Source organism: Grus americana, chromosome 3 (assembly GCF_028858705.1).
Source record: "Grus americana isolate bGruAme1 chromosome 3, bGruAme1.mat, whole genome shotgun sequence".
Taxonomy (NCBI): domain Eukaryota; kingdom Metazoa; phylum Chordata; class Aves; order Gruiformes; family Gruidae; genus Grus; species Grus americana.
This window is the reverse complement of record NC_072854.1, coordinates 45,063,539-45,091,004: the sequence shown is the minus strand read 5'-3', so window position 1 is coordinate 45,091,004 and position 27,466 is coordinate 45,063,539.

Genomic DNA, 27,466 nt, shown 5'->3' with positions numbered 1-27,466 from the left:
CCAGCAGCCTCTAATAATTGGAGCCAGACCTGCTGGTAAAACCAGAAGTAGATACTGACACGCAATGGGTTTACAAAGGCTACAAGTTAGTAAGTTTGGACCTTTTGTAGTTACAGCAAGTGCCATCCTTTTGGGACATGCAAAGGACAAAAGACACAGGAAGAATGAAAGATTTACTTCTGCATATTTTCCTTACAATTTCTCAGGTGTATGCCCTGTGAGCAGGGGTGTGTGATTGCCTGAGCCCAAGAGAGGATGATGCCCTGGAAATCAGTGATGGAACAGAGTCTTTGCCATTGTTTTTTCACATCCCAGTAATAAAGGTAAAGCTGCACAGAAAAGCATGGAGAAATTCTGCTACTGTTCAGTCTGCAAAACAATCGTGACTGTCCGCTGTCAATATGAGAAGTGGTCTTCCAGTTTTCTCTGATGCTGTAACCTAAGTTACTACTTACAAGTTATGAGAGTTCAAATACCCATTGCTGATAGTGCCCGAGCAGTCAGGCTGTTTGCTCCAGGCTTGTGAATTAAGGGTGCAAAGGCTTTCACGTAAACACTAACCAGAGAAAAAGGTCTGGCTCTGTTGCAGTTCGAGCAGCGGTGCAAGAACCCATGTGTGTCATGCAGCACCTTTAGTGTTCTGCATCCATCACGTATGTGATACCATGAGGCCTTAGGAAAACACAGCTGGCAAACGGAGCTCTCGGATCCTGTGAGGGCAATGAACCAAATGGAGAAGTCGGTCATGAAGCACAGAAAAAACACATAATGGTTTATTTGCACATTTCTTCCATGTGGCATAGGATCCATGACAATTGTATAGCCTACAAACAAACTCAAAACATAAACACCTCTTAAGGCGGAGTAGTTGCAGCCTAGCTGAGTTTTATTAATGCTAACCAGTAAACAGAAGCAGTTGATCAAAAGCCACAAATACACATATCCAGTAAACCAGTTAGCTTGTGCTTAACTTAAAACATATGGTTAGTCTCTCATATGATAAAGCACTTTCTTGGATCAGGGTCAACATGTACGTCTAAGGCAACAATGAGGGACCCTGTAGATCTACAGAAGGGAAGGGATCTACAGAATAAAGTGGATTTACCCAGAAAGTGCCCTAAGGATCAGGATGCCTGTAAGAAAGAGAAAATTCCCTGTTATCCCTCCTTTCAGACTTACAAATGCTGAGCTTGCTGATATTAGGATACGTAGCGTGGTTGGCTGAGGAAAGCAGCTATCTGAGAGCCTCTGTACACATCACACGTTACCAGCAGCAGGGAGAACAAAGGGTGAGTTTAGAAAACTGAGAATTTGGTTCAGTTCAGAGTAAAAAGAGATGTGCTACCGATCCTTTCTAGATTCCTTTCTCTTCCAAATGTTTCCCAATTATACATAATATTTCCCAATTATATATAATTTTCCCATTAAGTACTACAAGTGTTTTATTATGGGCTCTGGAAACTGACCCTAAAGGAATTACTTGACATTTTTTCCTTAAGTGAAATGAAACAAATTTTCTTTCCTGAAATGAAGCATAGGTTTCTGATGGATTCCACTCTTCCATAAACAAATCTAAGCTGATTTAATTGCTCTTGAATAAGATAATACAAACTCCCTTTCTGGTTTAGCTGTAATCAGAGTTAATAAAAAAAATAAGAAGGCAGAACTGGAACAGGTCTCTGGGTCACTGATCCTAGTCCTTTGCCACCGACTTCGATGTTGTGTTTTTCCTTTCATTAACTCATCAGGCTCTGACAACTGCAATGTCTTAGACAGACTTGATGGCTTTCACCCCCAAATGAAAGTCACTTCCTCAAGGTGATTCCAAGACAATGGCAGGATAAAATCCAAGTATCCTGAGTCTCAGTCACTTGCTCTGTTATAGTACTGAAAAACCAACATGTCCAAAATAATGTTGAAGGTGGATCATGCTCATAGGCTATACAGGGGAAGAAAATTGTATTTTCTTTTTCCAATTCACTAGAATTCTCATGAGAGAACAGTGACCAAGATAAAAGCTCAGCAAAGACAAATAAAGCAAGAACTCCACCTCTTCCTCTAAAGATGTGAAAATAATGTTAACTGGAGAGGGCTTTGTTTTGCTTTTGCTTTCTCTACAACACAGAGAATGTTAATGAAATATACTGTTAACTGGGACATAATCTTGTCTGTAAGGGATCCGGGGAAATTTAGATGTGGGACTATCTCAGATAATGAGAGGCAATTGGGAGTTTTTGGAAGCACTGAGAAACTGGCATGTGGAAATAATAATTATAGACTTTGCAGTATTTACTGAGAAATGCTATGGAAGAAACCTCTTTGGTTTTAACTCTGAACTTTGGAAAAGGGAATTAGGATACCTGGTGTTAAAATCTTCTCAAATCCCTCAAAGCCTTAGTGAAGATCTAATGCTTTGGCTGGTGCACTGGAGTTTACTTAGGTGATACAAATCATATTGCCAGGAAAATTTGTACATTACACTCCCAGATGTCAGCCAGATGATATGAGGATATTTTGGCTTGGAAGTTTCTTTCTCCTTTTCTGTTCTGCTTAAGAAGAAAAGAATTGCTTGTGTGCTGTTTATAAAGATTTCAGCATGATGTCTACTATTTTAGCCACTAACCTTGACAATCAGAAAGTATTTTTTTCATCCTTCTTCATCCAGACAAGTAAGCAGTCATCAATTACAATCCCACACATGAAATACAAATTTAGCACTACAGAAATGAAAACTAAAGTAATTTGTACCTTTACTATTCCAAAGGGATTCATTCTTGCTCTGTTTACTATGAAATATTTCCTCTCTTGAAGTCAAAGTTATATCAATGTCACCAACCTCAAGTTGAATCATAGTAAGAAGATGATATCCTGGCATTCCTGGCATCATCTCCTTATTACTGAGCTTGCTAGTTAGCATGTGTTTTAAAACAATGCTCAGGCATTTGTTTTCCTTAGGTTGCAGTCAAGTTTGATTTATTTGAGTTGATAACACCAAATTTAACTGTAAAAAAATGCATTTTAGAAAACCTGATTTTTAACTGATGTCCAGTAAACAAATTAACTTTATCAGCAAAATAGTTTAAAATGTTTTTTACCCACTACATAAACTTTGTTAATAAAAGCTAGGTCATGAAAGTAACAGAAAAAAAAGCTAAAATGCAGAAGCATATGAATATCTATAGGAGCGCAGGTTTCTGTGCACCTTGCCATGAATGGCTTGAAAAACAGAAAGACAGTTCTGATTGGAAAATCCTGTTTAATTTCCAGTTCTTATCCTTCTTTTGCCACGGAATAAATCAGAATATTAATATGGGTGTTCATTCTTCTACTGCCCTGGTCTGTACTTTTCCCTATTATATTGTTATTGATCCCCAGCAGCACAGCATTTCATACACACATATGCACATGCACACATATGTACACATATGCACACTGATCACACAGGCCCTGGTTCTCATGGGGCATTTCAGCCACCCTGATATTTGCTGGAAAGGCAACACAGCCAGGCATGCACAGTCCAGGAGGTTCCTACAGAGCACTGAGGATAACTTTTTGACACAGGTGGTGGAGGAGTCCACGAGGAGAGGGGTGCTGCTGGACCTTGTACTAACAAACAAAGAAGGAGTGGTTAGGGATGTGAAGGTTGGGGGCAACCTTGGCTGCAGTGACCATGACCTTCTTTGCTTCAGTCTTTACTGCTAAGGCCAGTCCTCAGGAATCCCAGACCCTGGAGGTAAGAGAGAAAGTCTGGAGAAAGCAAGACCTTCCCTTGGTTGAGGAGGATAGGGTTAGAGATCATTTAGGAAAACTCAACACCCACAAATCCATGGGCCCTGATGGGATGCACCCATGAGTGCTCAGGGAGCTGGCGGATGTTATATGCCACTCTCCATCATCTTTGAAACATCATGGAGAACAGGAGAGGTACTTTAGGACTGGAGGAAAGCCGATGTCACTCTGATCTTCAAAAAAGGCAAGAAGGAGGACCCGGGAAACTACAGGGCAGTCAGACTCACCTCCATCCCTGGAAACATGATGGAACTGCTCATTCTGGGGGTCACCTCTAAGCATGTGGAGGAAAATAAGGTTATTGGGAGTGGTCAACATGGATTCACCAGGGGGAAATCATGCCTGACCAATTTGATAGCCTTCTATGATGACATGACTGGCTGGGTGGATGAGGGAAGAGCAGTAGATGTTGCCTACCTTGACTTTAGTAAGGCTTTTGACACTTTCTCCCATAACATCCTCATAGTCAAGCTTAGGAAGTGGGGGTTAGATGAGTGAACAGTGAGGTGAATTGAGAACTGTCTGAATGGCAGAGCTCAGAGGGTTGTGATAAGTGGTGCAGAGTCTAGTTGGAGGCCTGTAACTAGTGGTGGGCCCCAGGGGTCAGTACTGGGTCCAGTCTTGTTCAACATATTCATCAGTGACCTGGATGAAGGGACAGAATGTACCCTCAGCAAGTTTGCTGATGATACAAAACTGGGAGGAGTGGCTGATACACCAGAAGACTGTGCTGTCATTCAGCGAGACCCGGACAAGCTAGACAGTTGGGTGGAGAGGAACCAAATGAAGCTCAGCAAGGGCAAGTGTGGGGTCCTGCACCTAGGGAGGAATAACCTCAGGTACCAGTACAGGTTAGGGGTTGACCTGCTGGGAAGCAGCTCTGTGGAGAAGGACCTGGGAGTCCTGGTGGACAACAAGCTCTCCATGAGCCAGCAATGTTCCCTCATGGCCAAGAAGGCCAATGGTATCCTGGGGTGCATTAAGAAGAGTGTGGCCAGCAGGTCAAGGGAGGTTATCCTTCCCCTCTGCTCTGCCCTGGTGAGGCCACATCTGGAGTTCTGTGTCCAGTTCTGGGCTCCCTTCCAGTTCAAGACAGACAGGGAACTACTGGAGAGAGTCCAGTGGAGGGCTACAGAGATCATTAGAAGACTGGAGCATCTCTTGTATGAGGAAAGCCTGAGACAGCTGGGCCTGTTTAGCCTGTAGAAGACTGGGAGGGGATCTCATCAATGCTTATAAATACCTAAAGGGCAGGTGTCAAGGGGAAGGGTCCAGACTCTTTTCAGTGATGCCCAGTGACTGGACAAGGGGCAACAGGTGCAAGCTGGAACACAGGAAGTTCCATCTGAATATGAGGAAAAACTTTTAATTTGAAGGTGACAGAGCACTGGAACAGGCTGCCCAGAGGAACAAATTCAAAACCCGCCTGGACGCGATCCTGTGCAACCTGCTGTAGGTGATCCTGCTTTAGCAGGGGGGTTGGACTAGATGATCTCCTGAGGTCCCTTCCAACCTGTACTAATCTGTGATTCCATAATTCTGTGATCATTAGCAGGGTAAGTAGAGAAGGGGAGCTCTATGCTGTGCTGGTTCTCACAAGAAACCATGCCACATAAAATGTAATAGGAACATTATAACTGGTGCACCTCAATCCCCAACACACCCAAAGGAGTTTACGGGCACAGTTAGACTAAGCCTTTCCACACTTGCCTATGTCCAAGATCAGAAACATTATCATCCTGCTGCCTGACCCCCGTGTCTGAATACACCTCTGCAACTCCAAACCAACTCCAGCACAGTGGACAATACTACTCCAGATTTATGCTAATTTAAATGGAGGAGGCTTTGGTTTGGCACCTGTGCCACATGGGGCTCCTGCACCCTCTCTCCCACAAACCTCTGCAACGCTATTCCTCTGCTCTCCTCCTCCTCTTTTAAAACTCTCCTAGTGGTGACAACGTAGGCAGATAACACCAATTCTACTGATCGGTCTTGCTCCTTGTTTCACTTCTTCTCTCTGGTCTGTCCCATCCATTGCCTCTTGTCTTCCACTCATACTGCTTGCAACGGGGATCACCTTTGGGCTAGTCTGGCACAGGCCAAATGCAGTGGGGCTCTGAAACATCGCTAAGCTGCCTGGGCACTAAGGGCCACACTCATCCTTCTTTATTTTAGGAGTAATGGAGATGCCTAATCTGGGAGTGTGTCCATACTGCAATGGTTCTGTCTGCACTGAGGTGAAAAAGGCCTTTTGTCAAGACGATTAAGCCTTGCTGAGGTCTGGAGAGGTTTCAAAGTGCTTATCTCACTCCGTGGTCTACAGAAGTCTAGAGCTCACAGAGCATCATAAATTAGGTGGGATACTCTGGGGCTTATGTAACAAATATAAACCCCTACATGTACCATATCACCAGTCCACAATGTCTACCCTCCCACAATAGCACAGTGACACTAACTTTGTGTGATGAACTGGTATGGAACCATCATCCTCATTTTCCTTGAACACAAGGCCAGAATTTGAATCCAAACTCTGATGGGCTTTTGCATACAGTATTTCAAATTGGTGTGTTTAGATGGGAAAGTCAGAGCCACTGCACTAGTGCCCAGGATATTTGGCTGAACCTGATGTCTCTATTTTTGAGCATATGGTTTATTGAATTGTAATACTTTTCAAGATAATTCTGACTGCCCTATTCTGAAGGATTTGTATTCTCAAGTAGAACATGCACAAGAATAAAGATTTTCATTGCAGCTTTAATATCAAAGTAATATGTTTCAATTGACTAAGCAGGCCACTAACAATTTAGATAAAGGGATGCAGTATAACAATTAATGAGCTATACACAAATTCCTCATTGTTCATTAACCCTTCAGAGGCTGCGCATCTGCATACAACCCATGGTTTCCCTTCTTTTTGCCAGCACTCTAAAAGATGGCAGAGTTCTCAAAATACGCTGCTAAGAGGTTGTTTTAATGTATGGTAAGTAATATGCATACACATTACGAAATAATATGTACAAAGCACTGGTAATGGTCCTAACAGAGGTAATGGAATTTACTGTAATTTCTACAGGGTGAAATTTTAGTTAATATCCATTATAAAATCAGCTATCTCAAGCAGAGCTGGGTTTGCAAGATCAGTCAGCCTGGGGCAAAACTCTACTTGAAAGAGCAGCAGGATAGGAAAGCTTTCAGGGAATAGGTTACCCACTCCCTTATTCTCGATTTCAGCCCCAGAAAAATGAAAACAACTCAAGGCCTGCTCTGCTTGTGCATGCAATATTTTTCTTTAGCAGCATGGTAAACACCTCATGTTATTGTCACACACATTGCAGCATCTGGTAAGCTCTGGAGACGTCCAGATCTGGTAGTCACGCGATTTCACGAGAACCATCACTTTTCTCATTTAGTTCTTAGCCCTTGCAGGTTGTGGTAAGAAAGATGGAATTATGAACCCTAAAAAGTGTGAAAATGTTTTTGTCATAAAAATCCAAATTTTTTCTTCCCTTTTGTTTTCCTGAGTCTGCCAAGCCGTCTTCATCAGGTCTATAGGGGTGGGAGCATTAGAGTGGGTTGCCACGGCCATTTCTCTCTTTGGATGTTCTCATTCCTCCTTATTCTTTTGGCTTTATTTGTGTATTTGCTAGATTATTTGTCAGAACTTTTTAGATTGCAAATAGCAGATATATATAGTTGTATGGAGTAAATGAGAGTGTTTCTACCGATGACAGGGGAAATATAGCACAGTAGGCTATATTTCCCTTTTTAACAACTCAGAACTTTTCATCACTGAATTTGACTTTCAGGTGACCTACATACAAATGACACAAAATTATCATTCCTGTTTTACAAATGGGGAGCAGAGATATGAGGCATATTAATGCAGTTTTCCCATTGTGAGTCTTTAACCAAGCCAGAACTCCAGTGAAGGGCTCCTGGAGGCCATCCCAGCATCCCATCCTCCTGGCAACTGAAGACACTAAAAGGCCATAAAAGTGTATGAGACAACTGAGAGGATCACGTCCATAATTCATTCACTTGAGCTTTGTTTTCATTCATAAACTCATCAAAGATCAGAGCCCCTGAAGTGAATTATAGTCCCGTGTTCACCTAAAAGCTGTTTGTGAATCTCAAACGGACCTTTGCCTTTATGGCTACGCAGTGGGTGCAGTTAATATACTTTCATTTACCTTTTTATTGTTAGCTCAGGTATTGATGATGTCAGCTGTATTCCCAGCTATATGAAGAGGGAATACCTGTACAGACCAGTATCCCACCTGCACAGTTGTGGTGGGTTGACCCTGGCTGGAGGCCAGGTGCCCACCAGAGCCGCTCTCTCACTCCCCTCATTCACTAAACAGGGGAGAAAAGGTATAACGAAACGTTTGTGGGTCGAGATAAGGACAGGGAGAGATCACTCACTAATTATCGTCACGAGCAAAACAGACCAAACTTCGAGAGGGAATTCATCTAATTTATTACTAGGCAAAACAGAGTACAGGAATGAGAAAATAAAATCAACTCTTAAAACACTTCCCCCCACCCCTCCCATCTTCCCGGGCTCAACTTCACTCCCGGCTTCAACCTTCCCCCCCCTCAGTGGCACAGGGGGACGGGGAATGGGGGTTACGGTCAGTTCATCTCACGGTGTTTCTGCCGCTTCTTCATCCTCAGGGGGAGGACTCCTCTCATCGTTCCCCTGCTCCGGCATGGAGTCCCTCTCATGGGGTGCAGACCTTCAGGAGCAAACTGCTCCAGTGTGGGTCCCCCACGGGGTCACAAGTCCTGCCAGCAAACCTGCCCTGGCGTGGGCTCCCCTCTTCACGGGTCCACCGGTCCGGCCAGGAGCTTGCTCCAGCGTGGGCTTCCCACGGGCCACAGCCTCCTTCAGGTGCCTCCACCCGCTCCGGCATGGGGTCCTCCACGGGCTGCAGGTGGAATCTCTACACCCCCTCATCCTTCCTCCATGGGCTGCAGGGGGACAGCCTGCTTCACCATGGTCTTCACCACGGGCTGCAGGGGGATCTCCGCTCCGGTGCCTGGAGCACCTCCTCCCCCTCCATCTGCACTGACCTTGGTGTCTGCAGAGTTTCTTACATCTTCTCACTCCTCTCTCCGGCTGCAAAAGCTCTCCCTCTCTAAGTGTTTTTCTTCTTCTTAAATATGTTATCACAGAGGCACTGATGGGCTTGGCCTTGGCCAGGGGCGGGCCCATCTTGGAGCCGGCTGGCATTGGCTCTATCAGACACAGGGGAAGCTTCTAGCAGCTTCTCACAGAAGCCACCCCTGTAGCCCCCCTGCTACCAAAACCTTGCCACGCAAACCCAACACAACAGTAAATGGATTACCTTTTCCACAGCGCTCGTGCAAACATAATTTTAAACCTGTAGGAGTCAGTAGTCAGATGCCCATAAAATTAAATGGATTTTTGATCACGTCTACTCTTCCTAGTTCTAAGTCAACCCCCTGTGTATTAACTAGACCAGTATTACTCCAAGTTCACAAACCCATATGAAATTGCCTCCTTTAGCTTGTCCTCTCAGCCAAAATAAGTTGGGTGTGGAGGAGCCTGAAGGGCTTTCTCTTCCCCATGGAGTGGAGCAGCCCAAGAAGAGGTGCTCTTTGGCCTTGGTATCCTCACAGCTCATGGAACAATCCTTTTGCAAACTAAATGTTCAGCCCAGGCAAGTTTTTGTATTTTTTCCCTAGATAAAGAAGAAAATTTCTGTGTTCACAAGGGACCAGATTCCCCTGCCCCAAGTAGCACCTTACTCAGTGACCAGTCCCTGCTATAGTAAAGGAACAAAATATATCCTTAAAAATAAGTACTGTCTCATAAAATATAAAATCCTTGGCATCTTGGTTTGAAAGCATTTGTAGTTGCTTTTGAAGGAAATTAATACAGTAAGACTGCATTATCACAAGAAATTGTGACTATGCAGATTCCTGTGATTTTCTGATATGTGTGCATGGTAGCTATTTCAGTTATTTCATATAACGTTTGTATGTATGGCACATATTTCATGGTTCCTGAGGCTCACCAGTACCTTGAAATTATAATTTTTTATTTCAAAATATTTGATACAGCTAAACAAATTCAAGGTGGACAGTAGCAATATTCAAGGTGGACACAGACACAAGCGAATAAAAAAGGAGACAGAAAAAATAACCAGTCATTTTAGAGTTGGGGTTCTTGACTACTTTGGAAAAAAGATTTCAGAAAAAATCCTACTCTGCATTTTTTCCCCTGGTGCATCAAAGTTAAAAATCAAATCAATACCATCTCAGTATTAGACGGTGGTGACAGCATGCGGACATCAGTGCTGTAATTAAAAAGCCATTCAGCTCAGTTGGTAAAATGTAATTTTAGCTGTAGTCACTGGCTGTTTCCAAGCAATCTATTTACCCCAAAATGTCCTCAGGCATGGACTGAAGAGTGTGAAATGATCGAGTTTTAGTTATCCTCATACATAGCAAATTTCAATTATAATTCCTACTGTAAAAAATGTTATAATAATATTACACTGAAGTCCCTGTGCTAACTGGCACCAGGGATAGAAGAGCAAAAAGAAACTTTCTCTGCTTTACTGCTCCCATTAGTCTCATTTTACATGAGATATCTTCTCTGAGCCTGCACAGGGACCAACCCCAGCTGCTGATCCAGACTGTGCTGTCTTGGTGCATGGCCCGTGCCAGAGAATGTCCTGGAAAATCATAGAATCCTAGAACCATAGAATAGTTTGGGTTGGAAGGGACCTTAAAGACCATCTGGTTCCAATCCCCCTGACATGGGCAGGGACACCCTCCACTAGATCAGGTTGCCCAAAGCCCCATCCAGCCTGGCCTTGAACACTTCCAGGGATGGGGCATCCACAGCTTCTCTGGGCAACCTGTTCCAGTGCCTCACCACCCTCACAGTGAAGAATTTCTTCCTAATATCTAATCTAAATCTATCCTTCTTCAGCTTAAAGCCATTACCCCTTGTCCTATCACTAATGATGCTGTGAGATTTCCCCCTGCTCCAAGAGGAACCATCAGAAAAATGTCCCTTGTTGCTTAAAGACTGGCATAGCTCTGGCTTTAGATACTGCTCACAGAAAAAGCTTAGGGCCACTCATTAAAGTAACAGCTAAATTAATGGTAAGCAAAGTTAAGTAAAATGCACATAGCATTTAACTTTCTAAGATAAAACTATCAACCAATTAAATTGAATAGCATGGCTGAATTAAATATTAAACTTATTTACAGATAAGAAAACTGAGGCAGAAAATCAAAAGGCCAGTTTTGAGGATGGTACCTCAGGACTGCTCTACAATTGGCATATCTTTTGGGTTAACATTTCTTTCTAAAATGTTGTGTGCCCACAAGCAACCTTGTTGCAGTTGTAAATCATCTGATATTTTACTGTGCATTATGAAACCCACAGAGATAGACGTGCCCTCAGTGCTGCAGGGTGCTTACAACCCCATCCCCATCCCTGTCCTCATCCCCATACCCAGCCCCATCCCCATCCCCTGCACCGACTGCACATCTGCCCGCTCCTCACGCTGCTTAGCCGGCTCCCAGGGCTGTTCCTTCCCTTCCGCTGTATCGCCCTGCCATGGACTTATCCTGGTGGGAGTCACCTTGCTCGTTAAAAGCAAGTGCTGCTTTGGGACACCTGGGTTGTCCTTCTTTTTATCAGCAGTCAAATTCACTGTGTCTCTGACTCCCTCACTCTGCAGGGGAGATAGGATACCCTCCCCCCTCAATCACAGCAAAACTGGCTACCCCAACACATGAAAGTGAGCGTGTACAGGCTTTTGGACTAGTTTTCAAGTGTCCTCCAGAGGCTAACAAGACTTCTGCCAGTCCTCAGAAGTTCTGTTGCTGTGTTGGGTAGGTAGCCGCTCTAGCTGCCAAGGGTTTCACTGCTCACCCTCATGCATCCTGGTGGGGCTGAACATGATGCAGGCAAGGAAACTGGTTTTGAAAGCCACAGCTTATCGGTCTGATGAATCCAGAAGTTGTCAGAAGCTTGGAGATCCAGCAGGTCCTGAAACCACAGCTTGAACTGGTTGGCACAGGAAATGTAAGTGCAGTAGTAAAAGCAATCATTTCTGGTAAATATGGAATACAAGTTTCTTTCTTTCAGGAAGGGCAGAAATAAAAGTAGAAGCACTGAGATAATATATTTGCTTAATTCTGTGCTAGACCTTACAGGGAAAAGAGGAGATGTTCAGATAAAAAGACAAATCACACTGCAATATGCAGTGCAAATGCATATGCAACTTGGCTTTTCCTACTCTCTACTCTTGTCGTGGTAACTATTACTCTCTCACCTCTGCCCAGTGAGCCTGGCACTATCAAAAGTAGTGGTGGGCAGCTAGGAATACCGTATGTGTGGCAAGGCAGATGGTTTGAAGGACAGCCACTTCAACTGTAGTGTCAGATAAAAACTTTAAGAACCATTTTCCTGACTCTCAGTTTCATCAGCTCCCTCCTGATACGTGGTACAATGAGCTAAATGGGCCAGGTCTTACAGAGCAGAGGTTTCCAGAGAGGTTTTAAGGCCCTTCCCTTTGGGCTGCTGTAGGATGCAGGTTATTGTACACTACACCTTATGCTGACCTGTCCTTGTTAAGAAGTGAGAACGTAAGTTAGAGAGTGTGCCCTAATCTGGCATGCAACTGACTCCTGTTCCCACAGCAAAGAGGGGGCACCAGGCAAGCAGCAGCAAGGCAAATTTTCTTAGTTTCTCGCTGCTTCCCTCTGCAGAACCCTTCCCTCCTTTGGGGGAGATGCTGCACTGTAGCATCCTTCAAAGGAAGGTCAGCTTGCAGAAATGCACAGACAATTAGTGGCTTGTCTCTGCTGCTTCCCTTTAGCTAGCCAAGTCCCTAACAACCCTATTACACCTGGCATTTTTTTCCATCCTCAAAAGTTGCCATTTCTTTCTTATGACAGCTCAGAGGGTCTACCAAAATGGGGGATCTTTCAACACCACTGTCATTGTTTACAATGGCCAAACTCACTGAAACTTGAGAAGAAGAAGCATTCCCACTTGTATGAAAAAAATCACAATTTTATCATTATTTGCATGGCCAGGCTAAAATGTAGGGGCAAAGCTGCCTGGATTTTAGTACAGCTGCTGACACAGAGCAGTGACCATGGACTGGGGTGCTCACAGTCTTTGGTTTGCATCAGAGGGAAAATTATCCAGGAGGGGAGAAAACATGTCCAGGGAAGGGTGAAATGATGGAGGAATATAAGGACGTCTTCTGAAGCATGGTAAATGGGATTGAAAAGGGCAGGGGATGGCTAGAGAAGGCTCCTAAGGATGACTGAGAGGCAAACACACTGCCCTGGTGGCTTTCAGGGAGGGCACAAAGCCTCTCTCAGCCTTTGGCTGTAGTGTAGTGTTCAGCCTGTCACAGTGTCACATTTTGGGGCACACACCTCACTCTGTATTTCTCCAACTGGGCAGCCAGGAGAAGGGGAGTCCTGGGATGGTCCGAATGGACATAAGCCCTTTTACTGCCCTCTAAGCAGAGAACGTTCATTAGCTTCCCACCTGCACTGCTTCATGTGGACTCGAAGGCACAAACTTATCTGCACATCATTTATTTTTAGGTTTTTAAAAGATTCGAGCTTACTGTATTGACACACAGTGCTCACTATTTCTCCCTGCTGTCAATAGTTAAAACAACATTAATTGGCATTGGATTTATATTCATGGTATGTCTCTTGAGCAATTCATTAAAATGTCCAGGCTCACTGCCATAAAATCCAAATATGGACTAAAGTAGATTTCATATACAGTCTTGCAGGAGCCCCATGCGATGCACAGGAAGAGCTCCTCACCACAAAATGACCAGTACCTTACTCATTAACCACATGTGCCTATTTATTCAAAATTAAAAGCAAAATATGTTCCTCACTCTTTCCTAGAAGCCTTCTTCATTGCTGTGTACAACGTTCAGCTGAACAAGCTGTCAAGTGGGAAAAGGTGTAGGAGGTGACCAGCTTTCCCTTCATCCTTTCAACTAGTGTGCAAACCAGCACACAGTAACTATCAGGGGGAGCACATATTTTTTAGTAGCCTGCAGGCTAAACATCCCTCCTCCATCTACCTGCCTATCTTCCTAATGCACGTTGCACTATCACTGAAAGTGCTCAGAATATGCAGAAAGAGCTCCCAGGAAAGCCTGGGAAGCAGAACTCAACCTGGGTCTTCCAAAATAGTTAGATGAATACCGGTACTTCCTTTGCCCATAAATACGGGCAAAAAGGTCCTTTTATCAGTGCAGCAGACAATGTGGTATTTCTCAAGACTGAAAGATCCCGAGGTATGAAATACCTAAATTGCAGATCGCTGATATTCGGGAAAGTATAACAGGGCTTTTATACTGGCTTTATACTGCTTGCTAGACATCCCTTTCTGTCCACTGTTGGGCACAGGCTACCCAGCCAGGTGGCTCTTTGGTCTGCCTTGATGCTATGTTTTCCTAATATCTGAAGTGATTTCCAGACTAGTGAAACATCTCAGTATTGGTGAGTTTTCTGTGAGGAGCCTTGCAGCATGATGAAGATACCCTAACTTGCTCAGAGAGTCCAAAGTCTGGTGCCTGGAACACAGAATAAATGCATTAATAACCTCAGTACACTTTGGCTACATCTATATGGGTGAATTAAACACGCCCAGGACTGTTTGCTGGCCAACTGGCCTGGAACAGCTTGAGTCCCATACATACACAGGCTGCCTAATGGGAATGGTCTCTGGGCTGACCTAACTTCTGTAGCATGTCCAGGAATTGCTTGGGAGAGCGCTAGTTGGCCTGGGTCAAAACTGTGCCAAGGACCCTTCTAGCAATTTAATGGTTCAGACAATCAAGTTTTAGTGCCAGAGGATTTTCATCTAAGTTGTTTAATTTACTTGGGTAGCATTAGCCTTTGGGAATCCAAGAGTCTAAGCTCATTGATAGCCTTCTATATATCACCTACTCTTATTAGCAAGAGTAATAGCACTTTCTTGATAGCAGCACATATCTCCATTACAACAGCTTTGAAATGGTCTGCTCTGTAGCAGCAATCAGGAGTGGCAAGCTTCCAGGTAGTCTGGCTAAGCACCTCCCTGCGCTACAGGGCACTGTGCCGTTTCTGTTCCAGGATGACGTTATCCACATCTCTATCAAAGTGGGCACGAGTTTCCCCAAGTCCTGAGTCTACTGCCAGTCACTCTAGGTCTGAAGCACTATTGTCCCACAGTCCCTGCCAGTTGGACAGGCCTAAAAGCACAATGAAATTGTTCATAGAAAGAAATAGGTCAGCAGCCTTCACAGCTCTAGCCTCTTCCTCCTTAATACTTCGGTTCAGAGCATGGGTGTCCATATGTTTGCAGTGACCTGTTTATGGCTGGCACCCCAGCGATGTTTCCTTCAGGGTGTCTGATCCTGCCTTGGAAGCGGAGCTGGCTGCAGAGAGCAGAGGGATGCTGGGATGAACTAGGACAGGTACAGAAGCTGAATTGTTTGACACTAGAATTCCTTTGCCTTCAGATGAATATCTCACTAAAAGCAGCATGAAACACCCTATGAAATGGGAACTCTTACTGTGGAGCTAGCAAGAAGGTGGCTTTGCACTGTGTGTGTAGCTCTGCTCTTTAACAGCTGCCCGTGTGCTGTTTTACCATTCTTTCACCAGATGGCAAAGGCTCTTAATCTGAAATAACAGGATTTCTCTCTAAAAGCACAAATACAAAAATTTCCCACAGAATGCAACATGATGCAAAAACGTTGGCTAGGGTGGTGTTCCAGTGATGTGTTTCCAGGCCCTCTGACAAAGCAGCATTGGCAGGCACGCAGCCCCCAGGTCTCAGACCGCAGCGAGGACCGGGGAGCCCCCACGGCAGGATCACGGTGGGGAGCATGCTGCTCTGGCAGCCCCGCTGTGGGTCCCACCTGAAGCATACAATCAGGCATTGCAATGCCTCAGTTCTGCATTTCAGACTGATACAGTTCTCACAGAGGTAAGGTAGGAATCTTTTCAGCTGACTTTGGGGGAATACGGTCAGGCAGGCTCTCAGCCCCAGGAATGCATGAGCAGAGGGTCTCCAAGTCATGATAAGAGCTCAGGAGATCAGTGGATCCCCTTTTGTTCTTTATAATTGAGACAGATTAGAGACAGTGCACCCCGTTCTTGGCAAGTGCACGTTTACATCTCTCTCCTCGCTTTGACTGAGCAGAGATGGCACCCGGCGCAGCGGCAGCAGCCGGACTCGCACTCTGATGTAGGATAGTTGCATAATGTCATGCGATCTCTTCTGTTCTCCTCCCTCACCCCACTGGGGATCTCTCATGATAAAAACAGTAAAAGGCTCTTGATTTATTTTGCTGACTAGAACATTTCATTATATTGATTCAACTCGTGAAAGCCCCACAAGGAAATGGAAAATAGCCCATTATTTTTAATTTCCAATTGGAAAAGTTACAACACATTTCTATTTATGATGTGCATGGGTTTTTTTTATCTAAATCATCAAATTCAGCACTTATTTTTAGAACAGTCTATTTCCATCGTTAAGGAAAGACTAAGGCTTGAACTTGTGGTTCTCTATATCGCAAGCTGCTGAGGTTCAAAGAGATTATTCATATATATTTTGCATGGAGTTGGTGAGGAGGTGAAACTGCCAAATATCCTGAACTTCTCTATTTTGGGAAAAATGGTGGGCTAGGATGATTTTATAAAATGTATTCATGGCTTAAATTGAACAATTTAACACTCTGAAGCTTAAGTAAAAAATTAATAGAAGGCAAATCTTTGAAGTGGTGGCATGTGTGTAAGCCTCTTGTCCCCTGCAGCCAAAAAAAAAAAAAGTCATCAAGGCTTCAGACAAGCAGCATTAAGCATTTGAATTCTCCATAAAAATATTCATGATGTAGAGCAATTACTTGTTTTTGATATTAGAGAAAAGTTGCTAAAATGTGTTTATTTTGCCCCTCTCTCTCTAATATCATTTGGAATATGTGCTTTGCATGACTTCTGCCTCATGGTAGATTCATCCTTTGTGGTGCAATCATATACCCCCATGCACATACACACACATACATATATATTTATACACGCACACACACACAAAGAACAAACAGACTGGACGGCCAGAAATTCTTAGCACGTACTCTGTTATTTCTGTGTTGCTCTTGCTTGAAGCACATGTTTAACATTTTACTTGACTTGAAAACTCAGTAAGGTAGATGGATTAAGGAAAAAAAGCCAAAGGTTGAAAGGATGAATAGCTTAGAGAATAAAGCATCGGGCACTTACAGTACTGCTGGCATTGAATGCAAGGAATCAGTCCTACAGACCTGAAAAGGGTGAGGAATGAAACTCAAACACACCCGGTTTGGTCAGCCCCAAAAACCTAACCGAACAAAGACATCCCAAACCTGCAGCTTGGGTTAAAGAGCTAAGACACTAATCCAGTACAAAAGGCTTTATTCAGACTGTTTACCCTTTTGTATGTATGTATATACAATCAAAACTAATTTTTTTTCAGACCCTGATGTGAACCACTGCTCTATACAAATCTGGGGGGAAAAAGTCCAGCAAGTTATTTCACTGACAAAAGTGGTCTTTATGTTGCTTCAAAAGTGGCCTTTACTCTTTGCAAAGTTCCTTTAGAATAAGGTCTGCGAGGAATTTTGTGAAAAACAGAGCTACTTTACAGTATTTTCTCCGCATTGACTCTTTAAACATACTAAATCTGTGCTTTGTTAACTAAGCATTCAAATGTAGAGAAATCCAAAGAGCAGGTCAACTTTCTGTCCCTAACGACAGCTTTCCCTCTCCACCGGCCAATGGCCTGGTCACACAACCTAACCTTCTGCCCTGGAAGATTTATCATCAGCTTTGCATATGTCCTTGTCGCTTTGAACTAAATGGGGCTGCTCAACATGCCTTAAAATTTAGCGCCTGCATATGCCTTTGCTCGACTGAAGCCCCAGCGTTATTAGTGCCAAAAGCTAATTGTAGCTGTTGTGCTCTTGTTGGTGAGTTCAAAATTTAGCGTAGCGTGTGTCTTGCTGCCTTGATTAAACTGAAAGCTCTTCAGGGAACAGGTCACCTTTTATTCTCCGTAGCTTTCAGCGTAGCAGGGCTCTAACTTCAGCTGGGGTCTTTAGGTGCTACCACAATACAGATAAATAAAAAACCAACATAAAACGGTGCCGCCAAAGAAAGTGGAAGCATCAGGACCTGTCTACAGAAACCTTCTGTGAAAGACGTGAAAGGTAATAAATAAAGGTAAATTAACCCATCTGAAAACAACCGATTAAATCAGCAATTAGATAGGAAATAAGGTAAAAAATGGAAATCTTTCCGCAAACATTTTTTATTCTTTTCAGAGGTGCAGTGCAAATTCAATGTATCGCTCATCCCTACCCAAGCCTTGCTTTGATTTATTCCTTCTTAAATAAAAAAAAAAGACAACCTATGTGATTTTTTTGCTGCAGAGTGTTTTTGCAATACTTCTCAAGAGAAATCCATGCCTGTACTAACAAAATTTACATATATCTCCTTAACCAGTAAAAAGACAAGCTTCCAAGAGTTTCTGGAAGCTAGGAATGGATCAAATAAAAGTACACATGGGTCCAAACCTTCTGTTTCTTGTCTGCGGATATTAAGTGTATTGCTGTGAATATAGAGCTGAAAGACTATTCAGATGCAAGAAGGCAATACTCAATTTCTCCTCCCAAAGACAGTTTCTTTGTCAGAATTAGAGGAATTCTAAAGGGCTTTTCACTCGCACAAAAAGCCGCCTGCCAGCAATGATCATGGTTAAACAAAAAGCACGTCCAATAGAGCAAGCCACTCATGTGACTATCATTTGCAACCCAGGTACTGGGAGCAAACGCTGGCTGCATACTTTGATCTAAATACACCCCAATTAAGGTTTGACTGATTATCCGTACTCACAGAGTGGAGGTAGGCAAATCTAACAAATGGCAATGAGGAAACTTGGGTTTATGGAGTAATTTAACAAAGGCAACATAATGGCAATAACATAGGAGCAGCAGACCACCTGCTCCTCTGCTGGGTTCACTTTCTCATGGACCTGTCACACTGGAGAGCTCCTCACACAAATAAAACAAGAAATAAGTAATTCTCCTGGAGAGCAATTGTTAAACGACCAGTCCTGAAATACACCCCGATGGAAACTGATATTAAGTGACATTTTTAAACCTGTTTGAGGTGGTCAAAGGTCTCATTGATTACAGCAGAGGTTTTAACTGAAAGATGTGTGAAAACAATTAAAGCTTCTCACTTTGTGAATTATGTGTGGATTTTGCCATGACACTATCCAAAAAGCTGTAGGTGCAGGAGAAAATCTTCATGAAAACAGCCTACAGAAAATAATGGAAAACATTAGCCTTTCTTTTATATTGCAATTTAACATTTGTCAGAGATTCAGGGCTTTGTTATTTCGGTAGGTTATAATACTAATTTAGGTTTTTTGCCTTGTCTTGGGTGCTTTTTGCTTTATTAGCATATTTGTTTAATCACTACCGAGCGATACGGAGTGAAATTCTGAAGTACATTGAAATACAATGATACATTTAAAAAAAATGCAGATTGTGCCATGAGTTCGATATCAAGGCATCTGGAAGATAAAACTGCAATATGAAGTACCTTTCTTGTTTTGGTGGATGAGAGAAAAGAGGCTAAAACCATAATGGAACAGTGGTAGGATGCATAATTAGACAGAAGGCTCTGAAAACAGTATTAGTATGAGGTTATTTCACATCGGTGAAAAAAAATGGGGAAATGGGTTCAGAAACCAAAGTTGCTAAGGGTTGCTCCAAAGACTGTTGAGATGGGATGTTTTCCCAGCACATTTGGCCTAGATCCTAAGGGACTAATTTTACTTTCAGGTGACCTATGGACGTGAGTCAGCACCTTGGGTAAGCATTTGAAAACAGATGCCCATGCACCATTTGTTCCCTTCTTCTTGCCACTGATATAAATGACAATTAATATGCACATCTGAACATGCATATTCACTGCGGGACTGCAGACACTAGAGACCTTTGCTTCATTGTCATAATGTGTTTTTTCCCATGAGTAAATTTACTGCTAATTCTTTCAGCTCTCACAACTGAGCATTGTTAAAAATAGAAGAAAAAAAAAAAGAAAAAAATTATTCAGACACAGTTGGTGAGAAATCTTAAAGTCTTGATTAAAAAGATGTTGACAGAGATGTTATGAGAGTTCATGTCTGACAGCCTCCTCTGCAGACTGGGTTTCCTGGACAGAGTAAGCATGGGATTCAACTCACTTCACTTCAGAAGCCTTAAACATAGATGTCCTAACCGCTCCGGTCTTTCTTCACTATAGATAGAGGGGAAAAAAAAAAAAAAAGACCTTTTCAGAGAACCATTCATCTTAGGTTTTTTAGACAGCTGTGCTGCTTGAATTACCTCTAGAGGGGCCTATTTTCCTCCATTACAGTGAAAATCTAAATTGAGGAGCTTAAGTTGAGATGACTGACTCCTAGGCATCTGGTTTAGGGCAGATCTTCTCTTACAGATACCCATGGAGTTCCTCTCGCATGTCAGGCAGGCTCTGGTCAGTGTGTGCCGGGGTACTGAATGCATGGGAGAAGTTTAGACCATGAAGGGAAAGGAGAGGTCTCCAAAACTCATAAATAAATAGTGAGAAAAAAAGGGTTCTGCTTGGAATGGAGCTGGCTATGAGAGGTTCAGATCCGGATCTAGACCTGAACTTTGGGATACGATGATAGCCAGTGGGAAAGAGCGGGTGCCAAAATTTGGATCAGGGCTGGTGCTGCTTGCTGAGCTTGTGCCGTGCTGCCCCTGCTCACAGAATGTCTCAGGTCGGTGCTTGGCGCTAAGTGCCATATGCAGCAAAATGCCTACGCACCCTGGAATCAGCTTGGGGTCACGTGTCAGCTTAAACTTGCAATTTTTTCCATTTATCAGCTCCTGTCACAACTGGAACATTAAGACAGCAGAGATTTGAGTGTGTGTTAATCTTTACTGTGAAAATGTTCATGATAGTCCTTTTACTATCAAGATGTAATGCTGCTGATTAAATTACAAATGACACACTACATCAATTCTTATTAGAGATGCTCAGGTCTCTGAGTTTGTACACTCATGTGGCTGATACCCCTTTTGCCCATTTCTCATAACATTCAACCCTATAATTATCAGCAAAGATTTCAGACCAGACTTGAGGTAGTCACGCATTTCACTGTCAATCAAGGGTTTTATTTTTTTTTTTGCAATGTTTATGTGATATCAGGGGTCAGAGGTTTTTAACCCTACTTCCCCTGGTGAACTATTACAATCCTCTGCTGGATTTTGCTGGGGAAGGAACATATCCTATTATGCTGCCATCAATTCTTCATCTTGTAGCACCACTTCACAATTCACAGATATGATATCATTAAGGCTGAAATTCTACCATAGTTTGAACACTTTGTTTATTTCAATAAGACCTGAAAGATCTTGGGAACGGTCTTCAGATATGATGAGACCTGTCAAGCACGACTTCACCAGTTTTGGTATACTAACAATATTTTATTGTTTAATGATAGTTTAAGACTCTACTAGACACAACTTGTTCATAACTTGCCTGGAAAAGAAGATTATCTTTTCCAAAGGGTTGTCTTTCTTTTTTACCCAAAAGACAAATACATTTGGCTGAAAACTGATCATGTCTCATTTTTAATGCAATAGCTTAAATTTTCTATTATGACAGCGGAAAACTTTTTGTGAAAAAAAGTAGTAATGAAATAATCAGGCTGTTCACTGAAAAAAAAAATCCATTTTGGTGGAAAATGCTTGGCAGGACTCTTTCTTTACAACCCTCCAAGCCCTACACATGTACTCTATGAAAACTTTATAAGTCCTGGATAACCTCTATAAGTGGATAAAGTGAGAAATGTAACATGAGAGTTCCTGAAAGTGGCACCTCAGCTATTCTGGTTTTATAGTGGCACTTATACTCCTTTAATAATAATAATGATAATAAAACTTTTTCTTTTTTTTCCTACCAGGTCACAATATGATGAGAACACAAAGTACCCCTCAGTATAATTCTGCAGCACAGACTTGGCAAAAATTTGGAAGCCGTGCCATGATAGCAGAGATGAGAAAATGAAACAGATAAAACTGTTGACAAAAGTAATGTAACTCTTAATAGGGATGCAATAAATAGAAGTCACCAAAGTATTTGGACCTCTAAAAAGGTGGTCCTTTTGCATAAAATCCACTTAACTATGTATAAAGCAGGCTGGATTTTTAGTATGATGCTGCAGAGGTACAAAAGCACTGACACAGTCCTAAAGTCACCTTTTAATAAGTGAAGTGTTAGGGGGCAGGGCAACCCATGGGGTTGATATGGAGCCTCTTGCTTCCAGGTCACTGCTCTGAATCTGGCCCCAGCTGATACCAGCTGAGAGCTGTAAGTCTTTGATGACTGCCTGGTGGCCTTAAAAACTTCCCCCTTGGCTGGGTTCAGCATGAGTGGGGGTTTGCTGCACTTGTGAGTGCTTTCATGGCAGCAGGTTTGGCATGGGGATGGTGGGTCTGTGCAGAATTGGGTAGTGTGAGTAGGACACATTGCTCCTGCGCCTGTAACTCAGGGTATTGACTGCCATGCTGGCACAAGTGTGCCAGCAAAGAAACTCCTGGCACTACATCGATCTCAAGGACACCGAGTGCTTTATTCTGCATGGCTGTTCCCCAATATCATTCCTGCAAAGTTTTTAGTAAGTGTGCTAACCCTAAAAATGTTTTGTTTTATGAGTAGGTCAGTCTTATGCCATTTTACATCTATCCCCCCCACCTCCCATACTGTGCACCACCTGGGAGCCCAAAAGCAAGCTCACAAAGCAGCATAACATTTTCTAGCTATTTTTTTATTTGCTACACTTACTTTCTAAAGGATTGTGTGCAACATCATATTTAAAACATGACCTTAGAAACTTAAAAACACATCCGTTTCTCCCAAAGAAGATGCAGCTGCCAGAGAAAAGGGGACATTCAGTAAACTGCATGTCACTATCAGCTATTGATAGCCAGTGATTTGTTCTGAATCCAAAGGCTAAACCAAACCTCATGCTGCTGTATGTCAGATGCAATTGGTCCAAAGTCAAAGTTTTACAGCTCAGACAGGGCGCACTTTATCCTTCAGGCTGCTACTTAAGATAGCCATGACCCTGAGGAGAACCAGTCAACAAAACAGACAGACAAGAGGATGTGATTTGTATGCATCCCTGAGCCTGCTCAAATCACCTCTGACCTGCAGGTCAGGCTGCAAATGACAGCAGAGTGCATGCACCTGATCAGACAGCACATTCTCATTAGAAAGCCTGGGAAAAGGGGGCAGCTACACTGTGTTTACTCATAGACCAAATGCAATCTACCCAGGAAATGAGAAGAAAAAAGATCAATTTAGCTCAACAGAAGGATGTGAGCGACATGTAAGTATGTTATGAAATTCCAAATCAAACTGCTTATTCTTATAAACCCAGACGGGAGCTCTCTGCCTGGGCGAGGTACCAAGAAGACAGGTTAGCAACCAAAAAGGGGTATTTATTTGCTGCAGAATGCCATGCCAGGAGTCTTCGCTGGGGTGCATAACCTCCACTCTAATAGACAGATCCACGATCAAAGGCATTTATAGGCTTGATTTGCTGCTGGTACTAGTTGAATGTCAGTGCAGTTTGCTGATTTGATAGTCATGTAGTCATTGTTGCTAATTTTCATCAGCAGTATGTAAATTTATCCAGTAGACAAGGCTGGATTTATCCACCAGAAGGGCAATGTTCACATAGAAATCCAAGCTTTCCTAAATTTGGTTGCTTGGATATGGGAGCTTGTCAAGTTATCAGAGAGACCAAAACCATGGTTTTGCTGCCAGGCTTCTGCAAATTTTGGAGACAGCCGGTGCTAAGGTTTTGGTTTAGGATAATTTCCAGCACATTTGGAATAAGCCTGGGATTTGAAGTGTGCATGTGTTTGGTGACTGTACTACTTTGTGCAGAGACTAAGGATCGCTTTTCATTGGCTCTCAAAGTTTGTGTTACATTTCTTATAAATTTCACGTGGCATTAGACTGAAGGTTGCAGCGCTGCCACGATCCATCTATGCTAAACAGGCCTGCCGACGGCAGCAAGGGACCTGTGGCCCGGGTACATGGCGCCACTCGTGCAGACACTAAGGAAATGTGATTTGTGCCTCTGCTTGTCAGGGGCTGCAAGGACTGCTCTGGCCCCGGCATCAGGTCAGACCTGGGGCTACACGGGAATCGTGCTGCCCACCTATTGCCACACTGAGGTTATTTTAAGAGGTATCATTCCTGTGAATTAAATAAGTGCATTTTTAGAAGCTCTCAATATAAGATAGATGGTAACAGACACATTCTGGTGAGGAGCCATCCTTACTTTTTCCATAGGTGTTGAACTACCACGTTATGACATTAATGTTGTTTTGATGCCTACCGGACAATCACTGAGGCCCATGAACATATTGCCTCTTGGTTGTAAAGTGTTTCAGCATCCTGAGCTGGGGAAGACAGAATACCTCTGACAGACCTTCCCTGTGCAGAAGAAGAAAGAAAAGAAGTGGCCCTGTGAGTACCACGAATGGGGTCACAGCAATCTGGATTCCTAGTAAAATCCTTTACAGTGTGCTAGCCACAGTTCTAGGGAAAAGAATAAAAATAGACTTTGTTGCTGGAATAAAATAAGAACAGAGGAACAAGAGAACAGCTGTACTGAGTCAGACCAAAGGTCCTTCTGCTCCCGTCTCTGACAGTGTCTAGTAATAACTGCTTAGGGAAAGATTACGAGGAGGACAGCATGGAGTGACCCGTCCCATGGCAGAGTCTCCCTGCTTTCAGCTGTCTGTAATTTAGGAATTTCCTGACACAGATGTGGTATCCACTGGACTTCTCTTTCCTGGCTTTGCACAGTTGCTTTTTGAGCCCATTTGGCTTCCACATCCTCTTCTAGGGAAGAGTTACATGGTATGACGAGCCTGAATATGCCATGTGTGAAGGAGTACTTTTGTTTGTTTTATAATTCTGCCTAGTAATTTCATTTGGTGCTTCTCAATTACCAGACCAAGAGAAATTGCGAGATTCTGATTGGACTAGGAAGAAAATGCATGAAGCCAGAAAATCTCACCATCGTTTATCTTTGTTGTGGTTTCTACTACATTACAAGGCATGCAGTTTTTGGTAAGCTGCATTGTGCTAATAGGAACATATGGAAAGTACAAGAAATGACAGCAGAGTCTGGAAGGAAATGCATTTTGGTATCGTATGCACACCTGTAGGTACAGATGAGAGATTTTGAAAGCTTACTATGAAGTGTCTTCAGGCACAAACTGCACAGCCGCTTTCAAAGGCAATGAAAAGCTGGGCATTTTATAGGGATCTTTTCCCAAAAAGAAGAAGGTGGCCAAATACTGTGATTTCATCTGTGGTTGTAATTTCATTGCAGTTTATTTCTCTGCTTTGTCACCTACAAAATCTAACTAATTACATCCCATCTATGAGCCCTGCACGATGCTAACCTGTATAATGGATAGGACAGAGGTTACGGAGAGTTAAGCAAAGCAGCACGATAGCTGTTTTCTTCACCTTTCAGCAATGACTCCAACTAGTGTGGTTTATGTTTTTGCAAACCACTGAGCTTTCCAAGTTTGCTGGACAAACCAATCAATTCATATGTAAATAAAATATATCGTATCCTATAAGAAAAGAGCAGTTGATAAAGAGGATCTAGTGCTGTGGGCCTTTATGATCAAGAGAGGGAAGAATTTCTTTGTGTCACTACAAAATGTTACTCTGTCCCTGAAAGGAAGGAGACAGAAGGCTAGCTCTATGCAAAAGCCTGACTGCATGTGACTGACCCAGCAGGAGAAGGGCTGGCTCTCTTTCTCGGGCTCCTTCTGTTGCAAGACACAGATCCTAAGTACACGCTGGATGCCTCTGCCTGATTTCTTGGGGGCATTCAGGCCAGAGAGATACATTTTAAAACAGAAAGGGAAATGAGCAGATCAAAAGTGTAAACCACAAGCTGTTTCTCTTGAACTTCATTGCTCTGCTGAAAACGGAGCACAGCAAATACGTGTGCATTTTACTCCTTTTTACATTACACACTGATAATGACTCTTGTTCATGTTACAAGAAAAGGTTTCATCCTTTTCCTTTTTCCTTTAGAACAGCAGTCCTTATTTAAAATAATCTTGTCCCTTCTGAAATGTACTTTTTCAGGATGAGTGAGCCTAGAACGGCTTGAGAAAAAATACAGTCTTTCCAAGTTGGACTGCATCTCATCAAAGTGTTTTTCCCCTTAGGATTTTATGGAATGTTACCTCAGTTTATGACAGTTCACATCACAGCATAAATGCTGAACATTTCTGTAAGTGAGGCAATGCACTGTGAAATGTCAGGCAAATAATAAAATCAATAATCTGCAAGTTACCAAAGAGAAATGAAACTCATGGACGTCAGGAGTTTTTGGGTCAAAGGCAGATGCTCCAGAATGATGATGGCCAAACACTTCTGGACTGTTTTTGTTTAAGTTTCACAGCCAGACAGCACTGAAAAATGGCCCTTCTCTGAGCAACTAGGAGTATCTTTGCATATGCTTCTTCCCTCTTTTATTCTTTTAGCTGAGATGGTGAGATTGGAAAATTACTTGTTTTCTTTCGTATCATCTTTCTATGCCCTGGATGTATATTCTGTAACAAAGTTAACTTGTATTCTTAACAAGCACAGAAAGAAACCTTTGAACAATACCTACCTGAGATCAAATGGTGTATTTCCTTTGCACTCAGATCTGAATGCAAAATCAAAAAATGAGGATTGGGATTCTAGTTGAATTAAAAAAATGCGAAAAAAAGATTTTAGCCAAAAAAGAAAGACATTCATAGACGTGTTCTCTGCAAGTCTGAAAATCAGAAAATGTCGGGGTAAGCATTTTTTAGTCTTTTTTTGTGGAAATTAAATATTTGAAACCAATTTTGATTTTTTAAAGTATCAGCACTGAAAGAGTTTTAGCACAAATGCTCAGTTTTGACTTTCAGGTTTTAATTGAAAAAACCTTTTTTTTTTTTATTATGACAGGGTCCTCCCTCTGCAATTTCCCCTGAACAATTGTAGCTACTTTTCAGCCAGCTCTATTTAATTCCTCAGATGGCCATGTCCAGGAAAGAAATGTTATTGAAACTTCCCATATTCACTTTAAACTTTAAAATATATGAGGAAAAATGTACTTAACACTGGGATTAAAGCAATCACGGAAGAAGTAAAATAAAAACTGGCTGTTAATATTTTTACTGAGCCTAGTTATCTGCAGGCTTTTGAAAAATACCATCGGAGGACTTGTAGGATAGGTGTAGCAGGTCTTGAAATATCTGCAGATACTCACAGACTAAACAAATGTACCGCTGGAAACAAAGTGCTTCAGCTGCAAAGGATGGATACTGATGCTTTCATAAACCCACAACAAAAAAATTCCCTGGCAAAGCCAGGCAAGCGAAAACATCCCGATACAGTGATGTACGGTGGAGGCTAAAAGGTCAATGACTGCAGCTAAAAGTTATAAAGATAATTATCGCTAATTCCTTGATTGGGGAAAACAAGCACCACCACAGAAGCT